The sequence below is a fragment of the Grus americana genome, chromosome 12, assembly GCF_028858705.1.
Source record: "Grus americana isolate bGruAme1 chromosome 12, bGruAme1.mat, whole genome shotgun sequence".
NCBI lineage: Eukaryota > Metazoa > Chordata > Aves > Gruiformes > Gruidae > Grus > Grus americana.
Genome location: NC_072863.1, coordinates 884,939 through 904,896, shown reverse-complemented (window position 1 = coordinate 904,896; position 19,958 = coordinate 884,939). Strand labels below are relative to the sequence as shown.

At 56.2% G+C, this 19,958-nt stretch overlaps 2 long non-coding RNA genes across 2 annotated transcripts; one reads left to right on the top strand and one right to left on the bottom strand.

Annotated features, from left to right (window-relative positions):
- Nucleotides 1-1,224: 1,224 nt before the first annotated feature.
- LOC129211936 (uncharacterized) lies at nucleotides 1,225-3,514 on the top strand. The gene is made up of 3 exons (XR_008579011.1): nucleotides 1,225-1,622; nucleotides 2,491-2,679; nucleotides 3,471-3,514. It is a non-coding gene; the product is annotated as an uncharacterized LOC129211936 (long non-coding RNA).
- An 8,302-nt stretch (nucleotides 3,515-11,816) lies between these two features.
- On the bottom strand, nucleotides 11,817-18,712 carry LOC129211935 (uncharacterized). The gene is made up of 3 exons (XR_008579010.1): nucleotides 18,592-18,712; nucleotides 18,096-18,381; nucleotides 11,817-12,395 (listed from the first exon to the last, which is right to left on the bottom strand). It is a non-coding gene; the product is annotated as an uncharacterized LOC129211935 (long non-coding RNA).
- Nucleotides 18,713-19,958: the final 1,246 nt, after the last annotated feature.

The window sequence follows — 19,958 nt, the reverse complement described above, 5'->3', positions numbered from 1 at the left end:
GCTGCTCCTCATAAAGGAGGTTGTGGCGGGGCAGGCGGAGAGGAGCCTGGAGCGGCCGCGACAGCGGGGAGAGGGATATCAAACCCTACCAGAACAAAAGACAAGACAAAAGGTTTTGAGGAAAAAAAAGCTTCTCGTCAGCAAAGCTGTCAGTGGGCGAGATTAAAGAGCACCTGCCACGTTCCCCAAAGGTTGTGTTTCCGCTCTCGGAGGCGAGGCAGGAGGGAGCCGTGCGGCAGAGCTGGAAATAGCCTTGCTCGCCGGCCACGTGCCAGGGCTGAAGCAGTGATGCTCTGCCCGTGCCCTTCCCTGCGACCCCAGCGATGCCTCTGTGCAAACCAGGCCTGTGCTCCCCGCGTCCTGCTCCGCTCGTGCCTCCTCCTCCTCCGCGCTCGCAAGTTCCCTCTCATTCGGGTTTTGCAGCCCCCGGCTCCAGGGTGGGCTTCAGAGGCTGCACCCGCTCACGGCCAGCCGGGAGGGGCCTGTGCAGAGGAACCCCTGGTTCTGGACCCTGTATAAACGGCCACGGGGCCCAGCCCCACGGGTGGGAAGCTGGAGTGGCAGCCCGGACCCCCTGCTCTTGGGCGTGCGTTGCACCGCCTGGCAGGCTGGCTCTGTGGTTCGGGGTTCGTGCAGAAGGCACGGCTGCCCGTGTGCGCTGGTGTCCGCGGGGGGTTTACCCATTACTTCATCCCATCAGATGCTCCGGCGTGTCCAGAAAGGTCATGCCTTAGAGATCCTCCACCAGCTGCCTGCAAAGTCAGCCTGACATCATCATCATCAGGACAGCTGGGCTCGGGCTGCCTCGGCTTTTGCAGCTGCTCAGAGGGAGACGCTTCCTGAGGGGGGAGAGAGCATCCCCTTCCCCGTGTTACGGATAGTGGGGCACGGAGGGAGGCACGGCACGGAGCGGATCTGCAGCGCTGCAACGCCGCTCAGACACGCTCCAGGGGCCGGCTGCTCCGGTGGGAGCCGGTGCAGATGGGTCTGAGCCGCCGCTCCGGCAGCGTTTATTAAGTAAACAGGGGCTGGAGAGGACCCAGGGTCACGGGCTGGAAATGTGCAGAAGCTAATCCAGAAAGGCAAGTGTCTGTCAGCCGCTCAGGTGTTAGCAGAAGTTAATGAGAGTCTCGGTGTCTGATCTCTTGCAATCAATTCCACTTCCTATCACTCTGCGAGAGGTGAATATCCATGCTGCTGTGATGTTGTTAACTCCGGGTGACGTGCCCGCTTTCAGCTTTGATGCCAAAGGAAATTGCTGGATGACATTGCTGTGCTGCTCGAGGCAGGGCTGGGGGAGTAAGATTATTCTCCTGGATGGCCCAGCTCAAAGGGAAGGTTTCTGTTTGAGGCACAATCACCTAAGAAAACCGCTCCCTCTCCTTCCACAAAATCAAATCGCCCCTCAGTTAGGAGAAAATGTGCCAGGCGATCAGGGAAGATGGATGCAGCGAGGAACACGTGTGGTGGGGGGACGTGATGAGCTGACGGCTTGTTTACTGAGAGCAGGAGACCTGCCAATTTTTCTTGTCTGAGTGCAGGCTTGTTTACAGAGCCCTAATGCAGGGAGAGGGATCCTTGAACCCGCAGCTGCTGCCCTGGCACCGCGGAGGCCGTGCGGGGTGAGTACCTGGGGCCAGGCAGGATGCTCCTGCCTGCAGAAGGAGGGTGGGCAGGAGGGACCTTTTCGGGGGGCACTAAAGCCTCTCCCTTGCGGAAGGAGCAGCAGGACAAGGGAAGGCACATCCCTAGGTTTGCTCTTTGATTCTTTTCCTTCACTAAAGCTCTGGGATGGATTTTCATTGCTCAGCATCAGTTATTCCTTTGCCAGCCTCGAGATGGGACCCGCAGGCGCTGTGTCGCGTTTAGTTCCTATTGCCCGCTATCAAAATGGACCCAGTGGGTTCAATTCCTGCAAGTTTCCCTAAAGCTGGGGAGGGGTCACTTCGCTCCCCTTGCTGCTGGATGGCACGGGCAGAGCCGGGCAGCGGGGCGAGGGAGCGGCAAGGCACCAACACAGCCAAACCCACCGGGCGGGAGGGATGGGGATGATGCTCCTCGCTGCGAGCTGTATGCAAATGTGACGAGCGGAGGAGATGTGCAACATCGCACCCGGCTGCGGGCTCCTTCTGAAATGCAAATCCCAACAAGGGTCCCGTTGGCGCTGACAGCAGCGTCGGCGTCTGCCGGTACAAGACAGCCGTTCTGTACACAAACCAGCACCGATTTGCTCCTGGTTACAGCTGCAGGTGACACTTGTATCTTTGATCCGAGGAGGGAAAAGCAGGCAGGCGGCTCCTGAGCCCTGCAGGGGTGGCAGGGACGAGCAGGCAGAGACCACGAAGGGTTGGGGAGAACATGTCCGTGGAAATCGGTCACTCTTTGGGGCCCCACTGCAACGTAAAACTCGTGCTCGGAAGGAAACGGGGGATTGATGTCCTGTCCCCAGCCAGACTGATTAACCAAGTCTGTGTCTTGTGACCCTGTCAGGTTTTAGCTATGCCGCTTTGAGCGAAGTATTTTTACTTTAGCCTTTGAGATGTGCCGGAACACTAGCTGGAGAGAGCAGCCTCTTCTGAAGGCAGGCGACTTGGACGCGTTTGTGCCAGGGGTGTTTGACCCTTCCCTGGGGGGGTCTCAAGGACCCCGAGCGATGGAGGACTCCTCCCCACCTCTAAGGTGAGCAAAAGCATCTCCCCTCTTCACCTGGAGATGCGGAGGTCTGGAGGACGGGAGCAGCCCAGAGGTGCCCAGCGTGGCCCAGCCTGCTCCTGCCTGGGGTCGGGCAGGATCGACCTGGTGCCTGACTCCGGCCGGGGGTCCCCTGGGAGGGGGCTGCGTCCCCGTGAGCTGTCACTGGGAGGGGGCTGCGTCCCCCTGAGCTGTCGTCACTGGGAGGGCGCTGTGGCTGGGAGATGCTACAGGTGGGGCTGGGCAGCGGAGAGGGGACAAAAGCAAACTCGTGTGAAGGTGGGGGACTGCGAAAGATGCTGTAAATCAAATCACCTCTGGTGTTATCCGCAGCTCAGATGGCATCAGAAGCGATTACCGTGCCCATGAATGCTGCTTTGTTTTTCACTTTGAAAAGTAAAATTCCTGTCTCTAGAGCCAGAGATCCCAAAGGTAGCAGGAGCGTTGACTTTTTTGCTCCTAGTGGGAACAAGGTATTCTCCAAATAGCTTCAAAAGCAATGATGATGGACAATCTTGACCGTTCCCAGGAGGTTAGTGCGGGTTCTCACTCGCATCTGGTGGCAGCAGCAAATGTCTTGCAGGCAAGAAAGAGAAGGAGCATGGCTTTGCTGCCTGCCCTCCCTGTGGGGCTCTGGGGGGGTGGGCAGGCTGCGGGGGGGGAAGCTGCAGCCCAGGCTCTCTGACGTGCTGGGACAGAGGGACTGCAGCACCCGGAGCAGCCTGGGCCAGTCTCCAGCCTGGGCATAATGTCTGAAACCTCCCTGGCCTTCCCTTCAGATGCTCACTCGGGGCCCGCCCTGGATCAGTCTGCGGAGGGTTCTCCCGGAACGGTCCTTCGGGTAACGGAGTTCTCAAGGAGGTGAGGTGGTCAGAGGGAAAGGTGCTTTTCCATGAAGTGGATCCCAGAGCAGGGCTTGCCTCAGCACCTATCATATCATGCTTGATAGATAGATATTATTATATTTTTTTTTAGAATAATTAGCTCAGTTGGAAATCAGGGCTGCAGCGTTGGGAAGCCCGGGAGGGGAGTGGGGCTGAGCCTGACCCCCGTGGGTTGGCCTCTGCCGGGGCTGTCCAGCCCAGGGACTCAGCTGTGGTCCCTGCCCGTGGCACCGGGGATGTGGTCCCTGCCCGCGGGGGGACGCGGTCCCCTGCAGACTGCTGCTCTGTAACGGCCCCTCTGCCCCGGCCGGTGCCTGGGCGTTGGTCAGTGCCAGCGATGGGGCAAAACTGATGGAGGTGGAAGGTTTGGACTTGGGGGATTTTCACTGACCTGTGACCAAAAAAAAAAAAAAAAATGTTTCAGGCTAAATGTTGTCGTCTGCACTTCTCTCCTGGCAGCCCAGCCCAGCTCAGGACCAGCCAGCAGACGCCATGGTCACAGGACAAAGCATCTTCCCTAGGTCCCCCCAGCCAGGCTTGTCCATGGTGGCTCCTGATGGGGTACTCGGAGGAGCTCAGAGCTCGCGTCAAGTCCAGGTTTCTCCCCAGGGGATGTGGGAACTGCTGCATTTTGGTGCTTTCAGAAAGCTGTTGTTGTGAATCCTACTGTGTGACAGGGGACAGAGAGGAGGTGAGCGGTGTGACTGCTGGGGCTGCGGTGGCAGAAGGCACCCATCTGCAAAGTGGAGCAGAAGGAAGAAGCTGCTGCACAGCCTGAGCCTTCTGCTGCTTTAGGTGATGCTTCGGGCACCCTTGCTTTCCTGCTGCCCGCAACCCGTTTGTGTGTCAGGCCGTTGTCCTTCCTCCCACCCATGCCCGAGGAAGAGCAGGTCAGCGTTGCTGAGAGTAGTAGAGTGGCAGGGGAATTACGGGGTTTGTGCACAGCCTCCGAGCAGCTGAAGACTTTGTGCTGTGCTTTGCTTTGCTTTACCCTGCAGGGTCTTGTTCCTCTCGTAAGTGCGTGTACTTCTCGTAAGGTGCCTCGTGGCCTCAGGGCTTGGATGCTCTCACGTCTCCTGTGGCTGTGGTCTCCTCGAATGAGAGCAGTGAGGTTTGGGTTTGAGATACGCAGCAATGAGCGTCATCTCGCGCTCGCCGCTGCAAAGGAGTGTGTCCCAGGTGTTGCTGCAGACCCCCCAGCCAGACCTCCCCCTCTTTGGTTCATGTGGCGTGCCAAATCCTCTTCTCCCCTTGACGAGCGCTTGCAGACCTGCTCTGCAGAGCCCTGCGATCAGCGCCGGATGGCCCCAAATCACTCACTCGTGCTCGCCGAGTGGTTTAATGGAAATCCAGCCAAGATCATTTTTCTGTAGCCACAGGGTACGCGGTACTACCTTAGATGGCACATTTAGTTTCCGCAGGATCCAGTGAAGCCAAACAGCCCTCTGTCAGCTTTAGGAATTTATGAGACCTTTTCGTGCCTTGGGGAGCCCAGGGCCAAGCTAACACAAGAGGAAGGACCAGTGGATATAAATTACCGTTAGCCCACGCTGGCTCCATTTTACCAGCCGAGAAACCAGCCCCTGGGCTTTGTGCTCTTCGCACGGGCCACAGGTGAGCAGCGTGCGGGTCCCTGAGCGCCGGTTCTGCTTTGGGCACGTACCAGGCTAGAAGGAACGTCCGGGAAGTGTGTGTGGGAAATCTGTGTGTGTGCTCTTCACGTGCCTGTGGACGTGTGTGTTTATAAAAGTGTGTAGCAGAAGCCAATACTTGATCCAGTGCAACCTTCAAGTGTTAATCATAATAAATGGGAAAAGGAAATAATTGCTGTTAATAAAGGGGGGAGGTGTTGTTGCGCTGGTGGGGTGCGAGGTGGTGAGCCCCCCACGCGACCCCCTCCTCTCCCTCCCCAGCCCACAGCCCTCCGGGGCTGCCCCGCTGCTGCTTTCGTGGCTCTTGGGGGTCAGCAGCCCCCGTCCCGTGTTCGCCCCCCTGCCCCGGGGAGGGCTGGAGCCCCGGCGGTGGCTGCGTGGTGCCCGTCCCCGAGTAGGGACCTGTCGCTGCCCGCTGCTGCCAGCCCTCCTATGGACCCGGTGGCTCGGCAGCAAGACCAAGCACTGCCAGAGAGGGCTTAAACATCTCAGTAATTACACCAGCTCCCCGAAGACCGTGCTCTCTTGAACTATAGCCGTTACCCGATGATTCGTAAAGACTCTTCGGGGACTCGGAGAGGACCGTTCAGCCATAATTACCTTGGCTGCCTGCCACCGCCGGCCCGCCGTCGGGTGCCAGGGGACTGCACGGCATCGCTCCAATTAAGCGACGGGAAAGCGCGCGGCGTTCGCTGCTCTCCCCGTGCCGAGGTGGGGAGCGAAACGCAGCCCCGGCGTGGCCGTGCCATGGGGAAAGGGGGACCTGGAGGCTCGTTTTACGACGCGTGCCTATTCCCCGCTAACGAAACGCAAAGAGCGCCTTTTGCTTTTTCCCGTTTTGGGCCCATAAACCAGGCGCTGACAGAATTATTTGGCAGGGTGCGGGCGGCAGCCCGGGGCTGACTAGGTGGCCTTGTGATGCCGGGCTGTCCTGCCCCACGTCCCCCGCAGCTCCCCCGGTTATGGGAGTGTGGAGAGGAGGAGGGGGAAGGAAGGGTGCCTTGCTTTGCGACAGAGGGATGTATAATTTTATCACACGTTACAGCATTTTGCCCTGGCAGCTTGTCACCAGCCAGGCTGTTAAAATTCCCTTGAAAAATGAGGGATCCGTGGCAAATTACTGATTATAGGATAGGACAGGTAATCTGGCTACGTGTGATTGATCGCTTTGATACTGCAGCATTCCCTGCTCTAGAAAACCCCGGCGAGAGATGTAGAGATAGCGCCGTGCCGTATTAACCGCACGGACGGCAGTCAGCAGCACCGGCACGTGGTGACGGGGTGTTCGCAGACAGCAGCAAGACAGACAGACGGAGCACGATGCATCTGAGCCATGGCAGGCGGCTACGAGACGAGAGGACAGATGGGAGCTGATAGTTTTTAAGGGAGCTCCGGGAGTCCTCGGCACGTTTTGTTTGGAGCGTTAATCGTGCAGAAAGCTTGCCGGTTGCTGCGTCCCGCTGCCGAGCTGTGCTCAGGTTGTCCTCGGTCCTTCTGCTTGGGACAGGTACGGGGATGGAGCCTTTGGTCGCTGTGCCACGGCTCGCCGGTGCCCAAGCGCCGGGTGCCAGCAGGAGCCGTGCATTGGTCCTACCCCTTCCCCAGTGCCACATTTTGGGGGGGAGCGGGAACGGGGAATGGGGGGCAGGAGCTGCAGGGATTGCAATGCTTTTACCTGGGCCTTGCGTTACGTCCCTCCCCACCGTGGGGAAGGGGCATCGACAACAGAGCCAAATGAAACGACATCAAAAGGAAGAGCAGGCCTCTTGGAGATGTTGAAATAAGTCAGGAATAAAAGGCACTTGTGGAAATTCAGTGTGCCGTTTCATATATTTGACCACACCAATTCTTAACAAAAGAAAACCCGGGCTCATTACATAGAAACATCAAACCAGCCGAGATAATTATCTCTAATTAGTGCTAATTTAAAAGTGAGGTCTGTTCTATAGCTGAATTGTTGCATATTTCATTAGTTCATTAGATGCTGAGCAGACAACGCAGATAAGAGAATCAGTTCATTGGGATGATACAAATTTCATCCTTCCTTCACCAGAAACAGCTTGGGGGTCCATCTTCACAGCACAAATTACATGCTGGGCCACATAGCCCAAACCAACCACCCCGGATGACTCAGTGGCTCATCCTCTGGGGAGAGTTCACTGAATAATGTCTTAACTTTGCAGAAATTGAAAAAAAAAAGGGAGAGAAACAAGCAATGTAACAGTCAATGTTGTTATCTCGCTGTTTCTGCAAATATCCATCAGTTCATTCCACGCCTCTTTCAGTGCCTGGGTGGGGAAGAGAAATGTCGTGCACTTCAGATTCGTGCCCTGGCCTGGCCTCGCCATGGGAAGAAGACTTTGACCCACGTGGGTGACCCTCCAGGGTTGTGCACACCGAGGTCTGGATGAAACAGTGGGACAGGCATCCATCCTGTCTTGCTCCAGGCACCCCAAGTCTATCCGCTCTGGCCCTTTGGTTTTCGTTCCCACGGCCAGTCTTCATCACCTTTTCCATCTCTTCTTCATCACCTTTTCCATCTCTTCTTCATCACCTTTTCCATCTCTTCTTCATCACCTTTTCCATCTCTTGCCAGACCAGCTTGCACCAAAGCAGGTCCTTCCTCTGGCCACCACCAACCGCAGCCTTCAGCCGTGCCTCGCGCCCTGGTGGGAAGCCCCCCAGTGCCAGGGAGGGTCTCTCCCACGGAGAGGGGATGGGCAGCCATGAGCCTGGCTCCACGGGTTCATTTCTTCCCCGGTTCCCCTCCCCGGGGCAGGGCTTGGCAGCCACTTCTGTTACTGGGGAAACAAACAGCTGGGTTGGGAAACGTTGGATTTTCAAAGCTCTGCTCGGGCTTGCTGCGGAGCTGGATGCCGTGGGACTTGCAGTCATCCTGGAGGGATAACTCTGAGCGATACGTGCAATGAGACCAAAAAAGGACCGTGTAACAATGGAGGTTTCTAACTCAACATAATAAACATCTTTTTGTTGTTTATGTAATAAATCTAAATGCCAACTCTTCCCTGAAGAGCATCTGGAGGAGACAGTGCCGTGATGCTGACCTGTTGCACATCTTCCCCTACGAGCTCCTGGTGCAGAAGCCCCCAGGTTGACTCTGCCGGTCTTGTACCATTTACCTCCCGCACAATCCTGCCTGGCCCAGGGAAGCTGTGACTTATGAAGAGCAAAAATTGGCACTTAAATGTTGGTGTGTGAGCAGGAATAAAGCATTTGACTTTCAGATCCACTTCAAGATTGCAGGAAAATAACCCTTTCCACTGGTAAACTACACATGGGTAGGATCCTTGTGAGGCAATAAAATACCCCTGCTCATCAAACTGCAGGTTTCTAATCAGATTAACCTGACTTTATGAAGCTTTCAGCCGCAGCTGCTGGTGGAGCGAGGGCCCTGCTCAATGCGAGATGCTGCCCAGCAACAGGCAGGGGAACTTTTAATCCTCGAGAAGTTACTGAGCAGGAATACCATAACTGACAAAAGTTACTGCAGGTGTTTGAAGCTATAATTAATCTTTGAGAAAGAGAGGAAAGCTTCAGGTTCTTCGAAGGAGCAAACTTTGGAGCTTTACAGCATCTCAGAGGAGTAAATTGGACGGGATGCAATATGCAAAGGAAGAAGCGCTGCCGTGAAGTGCAGTTGCAGGGGGGTGGGTTTGGGAAATCCGGAGAGGAGACGGAGGGGAAACCCCTCCCGGGACCCTGGAGAGAAGGAACGCAGCAAACCAGCGCAGTGATGGGCAGGCGAGGTAACGACTCGATGCCGGGGGGGGCTGATGGAATCATCCGAAAGTGCAATTTATCAGCGTGCTCCAGGAGTCGGACCCAAATCCCAGCCTTGATTGTGAGGTTCCTGATACTGAAATACTGTTTATGTTCAGAAGTGCTGCTGGAGGGGCTGGACGTGCAAGACTGGAAACAGGAGGGACCCAGGTACGGTACCCAGAAGAATCAATTAGTTAATGGCTGCCGTTACAGACAGACAAGAATTGTGGAGATTTAATGAACAGTAATTTAACTTATTGATTAATCAGAAAGCTTTCCGCTCTCACTAACGCTTGCCTTATTAAGCAGGCATCTCTTTCCTGCCCAGTCCCTGCTCTCCATCGCTGCCGACTGGTGCAAAGAGCAGGAATTTGGGGAGCAGGAGCTCAGGGAACCGGCACAGCGACAGTGACTTGCCCGAGCACCCCACAACACCGTCCCGAGGGCTGCCTTGTCCCTTCTGCCTCTGAGCTTCCCCATCCGCCCCAACAGCTCACCCAGGAAACTGCTGCCTCCCCCACAGAGGTCTGCTTTACAGCACTGCCCCGGCTCACACCGGGGCTCGCCTTCACCCTCCTTTTAGAGCCCTCCAGCACCTCACCAAGCACAGCGCTAACGCGCTCCCTCGTCTTCACTCTGTGAGAAGATTCACATGTACCAAAGCACTTGATTTCACGTAATTTTACTTTAAACCTGTGTATTCTGGGGATGTAATTAGAGAAGCTGCACTCCAAGAAGCCACCACTGGTGCCCCCCCAGAGGACACAGCCCTGCCCAGCAGGTTGACAGCAAAGCCAGTAGCAAACCCCAAGATTTGGGCCTCTGGACTTTGCAACTCTACTATAAAAAAAACCAACCTCAAAGATAGTTTGGATCTGGCTGATGCTCTGCCCTACCTGAAGAGACCCGTGGCTCCCCGGTCCCCATGCTGCTGTTCTTCATCCCGGCAGTCCTGCTCCCCCCGGGGTACGGTACGGGCCCCCTGCGCACCCCCTCACTCTGTGTCTCCATCAGCTGTCACCAGAAGCAATGTTTAGATTTCATGCTCAATATTCCTGATGCAAGTCGAGCATCAAAACCTCAGCAGGGTGCCTGGGCAAATCTAAGTGAGAATATCAGAGGAATCTGTTTCTACAAAGCAAAAGAAATCAACAAAGGCTGTACTTGGGGATTTTTTTTTTTTTTTCATCCTGGACCATACACAGAAATAATAAGTTTAGACTTGGGTTTTTTTATTATTATCACCCTTCCTGATATCAATCTCTCCTTTTCATTATAATAAATATTGATTTGTGCTGTTAGAAGACAACTTCTCCTATCTGCTGCTTATCTTTCCGCAGGCGCAGCGGTGGGGACGTGGACAGCAGGATTCACCGTCCCCGGGAGCACCCGCTTTGCTGCATCCCCGCCACCCCTCCAGTGGCACTGGAGGGCCGGAGGGCCAGGAGGTTTGGGAGAGCTTAAGTTGTGTGTTGGGTTCGTCTGTATGGAGCTGGGCTGCTGAATCACGGCTGTGACCCTGCGGATCTGGAGGGATGGTTAAACCCCCCCAGAGTATTGCTTCCTTCCTTCGCTCGCAGGACAAACGCCTTTATAAACTGCTGATGATGGGTTTTCTTGTCAGTGAACATTTTCCTTCTCCAAGCATCTTTGGGGCAATGGCCTCGTTCCTTTGGTGTGTCTGTATAGTTCCCAGCACGGCTCTTGTGCCACGTTAACTATCTGCCACGTGGAATTTGTTTTGTGCCAGCAGAAGTGCGCTCAGGTTAGTATAAGAAGTGAAATAAAAATAGCTCCTTTCCCCAGAAGAGCTCTCCGGTTATACAAGATGGATAAAAACCCGGAGCGGAGGGCAGGATAACGCCAGGGGCTGGTTTGTGAAGTCAGCCCTCTGTCAGCATCCCAGCACAAGTTCAGCTGTAACACGGGTGTAGGTTTGGAAAAGGGGACAGTTGGGAGAGCCCGGAGAGAAGAGCCTTGGTGGGGAGGAAAGCATCACGCGGCTGGGAGGAGGAGGAGGAGGAGGAGGAAGAGGAGGAGGAGCTGTGCATCACTGAGCACTGGGCTCCATCTGCAGCCAGGAGGAACCTGTGCCCTGGTCCCGCGGGAGAGCCGAGGCACAGCTGGGCACCGTCCTGCCGTCCCCCACGCAAGCACCCGTAGAGCTGGTTTTAACCGGGACGCCGCGGGGGAGGACCCCCGTCACCAGGAGAATGCAGAATGCGTTCTAATGCAGAAAATGCAGCTCCAGCCCAGCAAACCCCTGCGCTGCCTTCGCCGGAGGCTGGGGAGGAGGGAGAGCAAAGAGGGGATTTCTGGCAGCGCAAAGATTTCCAGTTTTGGCTTGGCATGAGAAAAGCATTTACCCTCACACCTCAGTGCTTCCAGACTTAACCATGAGCACAGCCAAAATCATTTTCATGAGATACCGACAAGATTTACATGAATAACAATGTTTTCTTCAAATCCAGGGAGGCTTTTTTAAAGCCGGAGCCTCAGTTCAGAGCACCTGCCAGCCTCGGAGCAACCCACAGGCAATTTCTGCTGGGGAAAAACCAACAACCCTACTTGTTTCATTACCTGTCTCTGCCCTTAGGCGCTCTCAGGCTACACCTGAGCCTGGGGGGCCACAGGGAAAAAATTGTGTTGCACTTAAAAAAAAGTGATTTTTATCAGAAAGCTTTTGTTTATCAGCTTTATTAAAGTGCCATCTCCCAGAGTCGTGGGACCATGAGTTAATTCACTAAAAATACACGTTTCTCACCGTTAGAGCTGAGAAGTTAGCTGAAATGAGGAGAACCCGGCAATGTTTTTTTTGCTTCCCAGGCCCGTGCTTGGGGGAGGCTGGCTTTGGAGACCTTGCAGCCGATGGTACGAAGTTAGGCAATTGGCTTTTACTCCCAAGAAAGCTTTCGGGGGCTGCGCTGGGTGGGGGTTGGTGCTTGTCCTGCAGTCCCCAAAGGAGGGCATCACCCTGTGCCCCGGCTCGGGCAGTGCCAGCCCTCGGCGGCCGCAGGACGAGCTCCCAGCAGCCTGGGCAGAGCGGACCGGGCTGTTAACGAAGTTAATTGGAGGAGTTTTTCCCCCATGAAAGGAATTCTCTGTCGATGCATCCGACTAGGCGTCCCAGCAGGGAAGGCAGCCCCATCCCAGGGCCCCCAGCCCAGCCCCTCGCCTCCCGGACGGGCGCGGGAGCAGGATTTGTAAGCTGTTGACATGGACATCCTGCGTAGGCGATGGAGGCTTTTCTATCGGCGAGCAGACACCTCCAGCAGACGCTTTCACTAACAGATTTATTATTGCTGGTGAGGAAAACGAAACCATGTGGAGCCGGTGTGCAGAGCCCAAGGAAGAAGCTGGGCACTTGGAGGCAGATGGGAATTTCCTGAAAGGTGAATATGGCAGAGCATTAAAAGACAAATAAATAAAAAAGCCTGGCTTTATTCCTCTGTCTCAGCTGTGCTTCAGCTTGCCCCAAAGCCCAGATAACATAGGAGCCTAAGAGCTGCCGTAAAGGGCCAGCCCGGAGCTCCTCTCGGTCTAAACACCTATCCCTCCCCGCACCCGCTACCAGCGGCTGCAGGAAAGGCCCGAGACGACCCATAAAGAACATTGATGGGGCAGCCTGCACAGATGAGAGGTTTCTACCCAGCTCCAGGGAGCTGGAGGATGCTTTAGGAGCTGAGGCGGGAAGGTTTATCTCCCCGTATTTTTCTTCTGTTTGCCTCACCGGCAGTAATACGAGTGTTCCTGGTGAATCCATAGCACAACTATTCATAAGCGCCGTTATGGCTTTTTGTCTCTGAACCATTCTCGCCTGGAAGCTGCAGAAAAGCCGGATCTCACCTCGGCTCACCTCCCTGCAGCAAAACGGGGGCCAAGACCCCAGGAGGTCCCTGGCCAAAGGAGCCCCCCTCCCACCAAGCCTCCCCAGCGATGCAGACAGCCGGCCAGGGCACGGCCGCGGCCAGGAGGGTGGGCATGCCCCGTGCCCGGGTCTGAGCCTTGCAAACAGATGCTGGCTTGGCGAAGAGGAGAGCTGCCTCGTGAATTCCCCATAGCGATGGAATTTTTCCTGTGCATACTTCTCCCCGTGATCATCTCTGCTCTCGCTGCCTCTTCCCTGCCTGCCACATTGAGCCCAGATGTCTCCTTTAAAGGGGAACTGCAAAGTTTTGTTTAAAATAACACTATTTAAAAAAAAAAAAACCAACCCTTCCAAGATCCCCAGCAATTAATCAACTCTACGTGCAGGCTCCAAACTTGCAAACACATCTGAAAGCAAACTACTTGAAGTTTAGCTTCCCCCACGCTCACCTGCCAAGCCCCAGCATTACAATTTCACGTATTCCCTGCCAGAAGCTGATTGTGCCTCCGCGGAAAGCGGTGAGTCAGAGCCGTGTCCTAGCCCAGGCAAGGCTCCAAGTAGATGCAGAGGGAGGATTGCAAGGCGGGGGCTAGTCTGGTCCTGCATTCCTTCGGCACGGAGCTTTAGATGCTTAATTGAGAAAACGGCGAGAGCTGAACGTCGGGAGTGGCATAACCAGAGCCCTGCTTGCAAACCGCCGCTGTGCTTGACTGCAGGATGAATGTTAGGTGCGAACGACGAGAATTGGGTCTTTTTCCCTTACGTATCCCTAAGTCTGACGAGAAGCGGCCAAGGCAGGAGGGGGATCAGCGAGCTGGTGTGCAGTTACCAGCCAGCTCACCATTCTGCTCTTGTCCTCCCGTTACTCTGGTGGCTTCCATGGAGCAGCCCTGGTCTGCCAAGGGACTGCTCTGCCTCTCGTGTGTCCTCCCTAAAACCAGCCCTGCACACGCCGTGGGAGACAGCGGAGACCTGCGGGTGCCCGGGTCCTGCAGGGCTGCCCCAGCATCCTGGTAGGCAAGAGGCGCTTTGCTCCTCATCCTCGTCCCCAAGGGCGAAGGCCTGGGCTCACCAGCTGCGGCCCCATCTCAGCCCGGGATGGCTTCTCAAGCCCTGAATCTCTAAACAACTCCCCTCCTCCCCTGACCCGCTCCCCACCCCCCCGCCCTAAGTTTTAATTTATCAGGAGAATTATTAAAACAGCCATTTCTCAGCTGTCTAACGTTTCAAACCCCTGCTCTCATTCATCTGATAAATATTTACAGAGCTTGACATTGTCTTCAGCTCATTCCCTTCTGCGCCAAACAATTCCAAACACTCGCTTCCCTTCTCCCGCGGCTCACGGAGCAGGGCTGCCCACCCCGGCACGGCCAGACCCACGTGCCCCTGCCTGCACCCCTCCGCAGGGGCTTGACAAGGGGGCAATCACCCATCCCTCCTTCGGACTTGCCTTCCCTCCCTCTGCATGGGCTGCCAGGGCTGCAGGGGTGCCGGTTGCTTGTAGCCCCACTTCCCTGCACGGAGCACGTTCCCCCCCTCCAAAGCAAGTCCCCGTGCCTGGGCCAGCACTGGCCGCTCTGACCCCATCCAACCCCATCGGCGTCACCAGATTTGCACCATCCACCCGTCCCCGCCAGAGCCATCGCCCCGACTCGCCAGTGCCGCATCTTCCTCGGCACCGCCGGCTCCGCGGGGTCACCGCCGAGGGGGACGTTTGCTCGTGGCTGGTCTGTGTCGCAGCCGGTTCCCCGGGGAGCACGAAGCGCTGTCAGGAAGCGGGCATGCACGCCGACACCCGCAGGCGCTGGCACAGGCGTTGTGAGGATGCTGAGCTTAGCGTGCGAGCCTCTGAGCTGCCTGGCTGTTTGCAGAGGTGTCACACCGCGACAGCCGTCACCCGCTCGGCTCCGTGTGAGGTTTCATCTCGTTTCACCAACCTCTCACCACACGGGAGCTGCACCCCACAGGGGACAGCAGCAGTCTGTGTGAACCCGGGTCCAGGGGGGAGCAATGCCCCCCAGGGAGCGTTCGCACCAGCCTGCCCAGCATCTCCGCACCCCAGAGTGGGGTCCCCATGCCCGGGCTCCCCGTGTCTGTGCTCCCCGTGTCTGCTCCCCATGTCCGTGCTACCCATGTCTGTGCTCCCCGTGTCCGTGCTCCCCATGTCTGTACTCCCCATGTCTGTGCTCCCCCTGTCCGTGCTCCCCGTGTCCATGCTCCCCCTGTCTGTGCTCCCCGTGTCCGTGCTCCCCGTGTCCGTGCTCCCCGTGTCCGTGCTCCCCATGTCTGTTCTCCCCATGTCTGTGCTCCCCCTGTCCGTGCTCCCCGTGTCCGTGCTCCCCCTGTCTGTGCTCCCCGTGTCTGTGCTCCCCGTGTCTGTGCTCCCCGTGTCCGTGCTCCCCATGTCTGTGCTCCCCATGTCTGTGCTCCCCGTGTCCGTGCTCCCCATGTCGCAGCCCGGCTGCTGGTCCCCGCGGGGCAGAGACCTGCCCTCCCACCTGCCCTAGTGCAAGGAAACCAAAATCATCCCTTCGCCTTTTAGGATGGGGGGTCGCAGCCTGGCTCCGCTGCAGCCTGTCAGTCCCCTCAGCAGTGCTGGAGATGCCAGGATAAACTGGTGGGACCGTCTCTTCATCAAGCCTGTTTTTGTCTAAATACAGGATTTCATCAGAAGTGAGCACTCTTGTGGAGGCGCATTGATTTCGATGCCATTTTCAACAGGTTAGGTCAAGGATTCTGCCGTCACCTCTGAGCGGAGAGAGGGAGGCAGATGCTCACAAATCAAACCCCCAATTCTTCTGATTTGGAAATGGATGTTTCAACACCATCCCATTCTGCAAGACCTTACAGGAGGTCAGATTTTGTTCCCAGCAGAAAAAACAATCAATTTCAAGCTCTTGAAATTGTTGAGAAGCAGAATTGCCATCCCCTGCCAGTTTGCTCATAACACAATAATTTCTTTCCACATATTTTTTGGGTTAGAGAGATGAAATCTCTTCTGCTGCTGCTTCTCAGAACGTTTTCAGAGGGCCACATCTCAGGTGGGAAGTGCTGCGCGGTTGCTCAAGGAGCCTGAGGTCCCCGACGAGGGGAACATCTCCTTCAGGCTGCACAACAGATTTCTCAGGCAGGCCCAAAAATCCTGCAAGAATCCTAACAAAGCAATCAGCTGGTTTTAAAAAATGCTCTCAATTTTTAGCAAGGGGTTTTGGTGTTTTTCTTGCAAGCAGGTTGGCTGAAATTCCACTCCTTTCATTCCTGGGACCGTGCAGTGACGTCTCTGCAGAATTAGCAATAAATTTTTTCCAGCACTGACAAGCGGCTGGAACTGTACCAGGGGCTGGGACCTGCCAAGCTGCCGGTGGAATACCTGCTCCGAACACGGGGCCAGCCAAGGCAAGAGGCAGCACCCGGGCTCTGGGCTGGGCACCTCGCAGGCATCGTCCCGTGCGAGCCCCGGGGAGAGAGAACAGGGGTGGAGGAACGGGTCCTTCATCCCATACGCTCTCCTCTGCAAACGTTTGGTGGGGCTGGCTGGCCAACACAGCCATCCTCCCGCACGCTGAACCCACCCAGCTGTCGCCAGATGCACGGCCATCAGCTCATCCAGGGGATGCACCATCAGCTCATCCATAGCATCCGCCTTCAATTCATCCAGAGGATTTCCCAGCCATACACCAATCCTCTTTCCAGTGGGTCAGGGAAAAAAAGGAAGGAGAAGGAGTAGGAGAAGGAGAAAGAGAAGGAGAAGGGGAAAAAGGGAAAAGGAAAACAGGGAAAAAAGGGAAAAAAAAAAAAGGAGAGACCACCTTCTTTGAGCATCTCTTTTTCCACATGCATCTACCCAAAAGTCAGTCGACCTGCAGCAGCAACAAGGTTGTGACAGCTGGTGCAGGAGACAAAGTGCATTTACGTGAGGATTTTTTTTTTAAATGCTGGAGGCTTCAGGAGTTTGTGTTTCACTGACCAGCCCAGAGCACCAGCGTCCAAAACCCTTGAGATGCGCTGGGGGTCTTGCCGGCGTTGCTCCGAGGGACTCTCCCAGCTGGGCGCAGGACAGGGCTCTTGGACTACATCTTCCAGACTTCTGAACGGGAAGTTGGGCTGGATTTTTTTTCCAGGCATTCATGCATGGTGAATTGTTAGCTGCAAACCTTAAATTCTCTGCCTTCCCTTACAATAACTAAATAAATGCCACATGCCGGCAGTTCCCCACAGCCTGGGCATGACGCGAGTGTTCGTTACAGACTGCCTGGTACTTCTAAGTCCCTGAAAGATGGGGAATGTTGAGGGAACCCGTGACGTTTCACCCGATTTCAGGAATGTCTCCTGTTACTAGAAAAGCAGAGCGTTTTTCACAGGAAAGGATTTCCATCTTGGGGTCAGCCTTAGCTGCGCCCATTTCCAGGGGGAAGGCTGGTGCGGGGCGCCCACAAGCCCCCCCCATGCTCCCCCAATGTGGGGCTGGTTTTAGCCCTTCTTGCACCCCCCAGTCCTCTCCCTCCGCTGCCTTTCATCCCACATATAATTTCTGTGGCTGAATTAAAAATCCCCCTGCACCCTTCCTCCACCCGCTGCCCCCCCCCGCCCAGCCTGCCTGATCCCCCAACGCCAGCTGCGGGACCCCAGTACCCGGCTGGTGAGGGGGAGCCCATCTGTGGGGAGTGGGAGCTCATCTGGGGCCAGCGGTGGGAAAATTAAAAATGAATATATTTGTGACCAGGAGCGGAGCTCTGACCTCATAATAAGGGGATTAGAGGCGCTTCCCGGCAGATACGGGGGGGCCGGGGTGCTCGGCGGGGCAGCACTGCCCTCCTGCTGCATGCCCCCCCGCCCAGGGGCTGCCTGGCTTGCAGGGCTGGGGGCGGTTTGTTGCTGCTAGAGAAACCCGGGTTTGCTTTTAACGGGGCGTTGCAGAGAGCCCTGGCACGGCCCCACGCCTGCTGGGGTGCAGCTCTGCCCGGGGGGGGCTTCACACTGCAGCCGCGCTCCCCCCGCTCTTCTCTGCAGCTGAGATCCCCTCGCCCGCGCGGAGATGCCGATGCCGGGCTGCCTGCCCATCCGCACACAGCACCCTCCGGGCGTCCCAGCCCCGACCCACAGTCACGGACCACGCAGTCTGCCGCGCAGAGAACACGAGTGGGGAGCTGCACCCCCTCCATGGCCTTGACCTGCATTCCTGCCTTGTCGCCATCCCTCTCCCTCCATCCCCAGTACCTCCAGCACACCGAGCACTCGGCCGTGATACGACACAGCGCTAAAGGGATGTCTGTTGAAATGTGGCTTGGACGAGAACGGTAAAGCCGTATATCAGCATATCAGCAGCCTTTCCACCCGCCAGGCAAGGTCAAAGCTTCGCCAGCAGCCAGCGTGTTCGCGTTGCTCCTCTCCTTCCGCCCGGTGTTTGCCTGGGGTTTGCTCTGCTTCCCCTCCCAGAGCTTCTGCCGGGGCACGGGGTTTTCATCCTTCGCGGCTACTTCTGCCCCCCGATATCTGCTTGCTTCTGCAGGCAAGGGAGAAGGTAAGAGAAGCTGGAGGATTCATTCGTTAGACCTCACGCAGAAGCCAAAACCCACGACCTGGCCAGGTCAGAGGAGCAAACCGTGTCTCGGCTCAGCCCGGGCACCCCCAGGAGCCCCGCAGGGCTGGGGGCAGAGTCCCCACTCCGCAGCCCCCGGCCCCGGGCAGCCTTCGCCCGGAGGTTTGCACAAACCTGCCTCCTCGCTGCCGGCATCTCCTGCAGGCTTCGCTCCAAGGCGCGTTGTCCAACACCAGCTCCTGTCATTCCCCCGCTGTAATTAACTGCAAGTAACATGCATAACCCACTCGCTTACACTTACATCCCTCACACTTATGGCTGGCTGCGTGAAAGGCTTGCTTAGCCGCCTGATTGACATCTAACAAGACAACTGTGGAAACAAAGCCATCAATTGACACATACAGTTTTTAACTGCAGATTGGTATTTGCAGCACTAAAGTGATGTCTCATTACTCTGCTGTAGTGATCGTGTTAAATGCCAATTTAAACCCTGATCACAAAAGAGTGGAGTGCAAGATTCCAGCCTGAGGAGCGATGTATTGCAGGAAAGAAATCTGCAGTCTGCCCTCTACTCCTTGAGTGCAATGCCACGGAGAGAAATGAAAAAGGCCTTTTTGTCTCCTCACCTACCCTCCGTGGGCCAATACAGCCCCCTGCGTTAAACTCCAGGGCTTCCTCCAGTCTAAATTTAAATGGCTCAGGGTTTCCATCACTCCCCTTAGGATACTGTTCTGAAGTCTAAGGAGTTGCTCTGCTGTGTGAAGTTTCCCTGGGAGTCAACCTAAATACTTAATTTCTTCCCCCCTTTGTCCTAATTAAAGCTAGCAAAATAATGAGAACATTATTTACAAATTATTTAAAGCTAAGCTTTGCGCACAAAAATTCTGCGCAGATGGAGCGCGTTTGTGGGGAGCGCGTGCGTGCCACACGCATTATATATGACACTGGCATCGATGTATTATTCAGCCGGCCCTGTTCGAGGACCTTCCCAAACCTTTCTGTGCTTGCACCCTTCCAGCCCTTAGCCAACCCCCCCAGAGACGCCTGGTCAGCCCTCCGGAGGCTTGCCCATCGGCTCGCACACCGCGTCCCCGTGGGGCTGATGCTCCAGGGTACCACCCCGGCCAGCGGCAGGACGCACGAGCTCCTTTTCCACGCACAAAGCAGAGGTCTTGTGCGGAGCTGGTCCGTCCTGGCATGTGTCCGGAGCTCTGTCCCGTCTGCCGCTCACGCCGGCAGTGCTCCCCGGGGCACAGGGTCCCTGCCTGCCTGGCAGCCCACCACGACACTGCGCAGCAGCAGGCTGCCGGTGCGGGCAGAGCCATAACGCCGCGGGGAGCAGCGCCTCTGTCCGGAGGGTAATTTTGTCCCTGTCCTGGAAAAACGCCTTCAGAAGAGGACCGAGCAGGATATGAACGCGTTGCAATCCACCATGTGCTGCCCTTGAGCGGAGAGGGTCTGTGGAGACTTCGGTCATAAGCCCCTCTTTCAAAGGGTTTTATTACATACTTAGTCATAAAACTTTGCCTGGGGCTGACTTG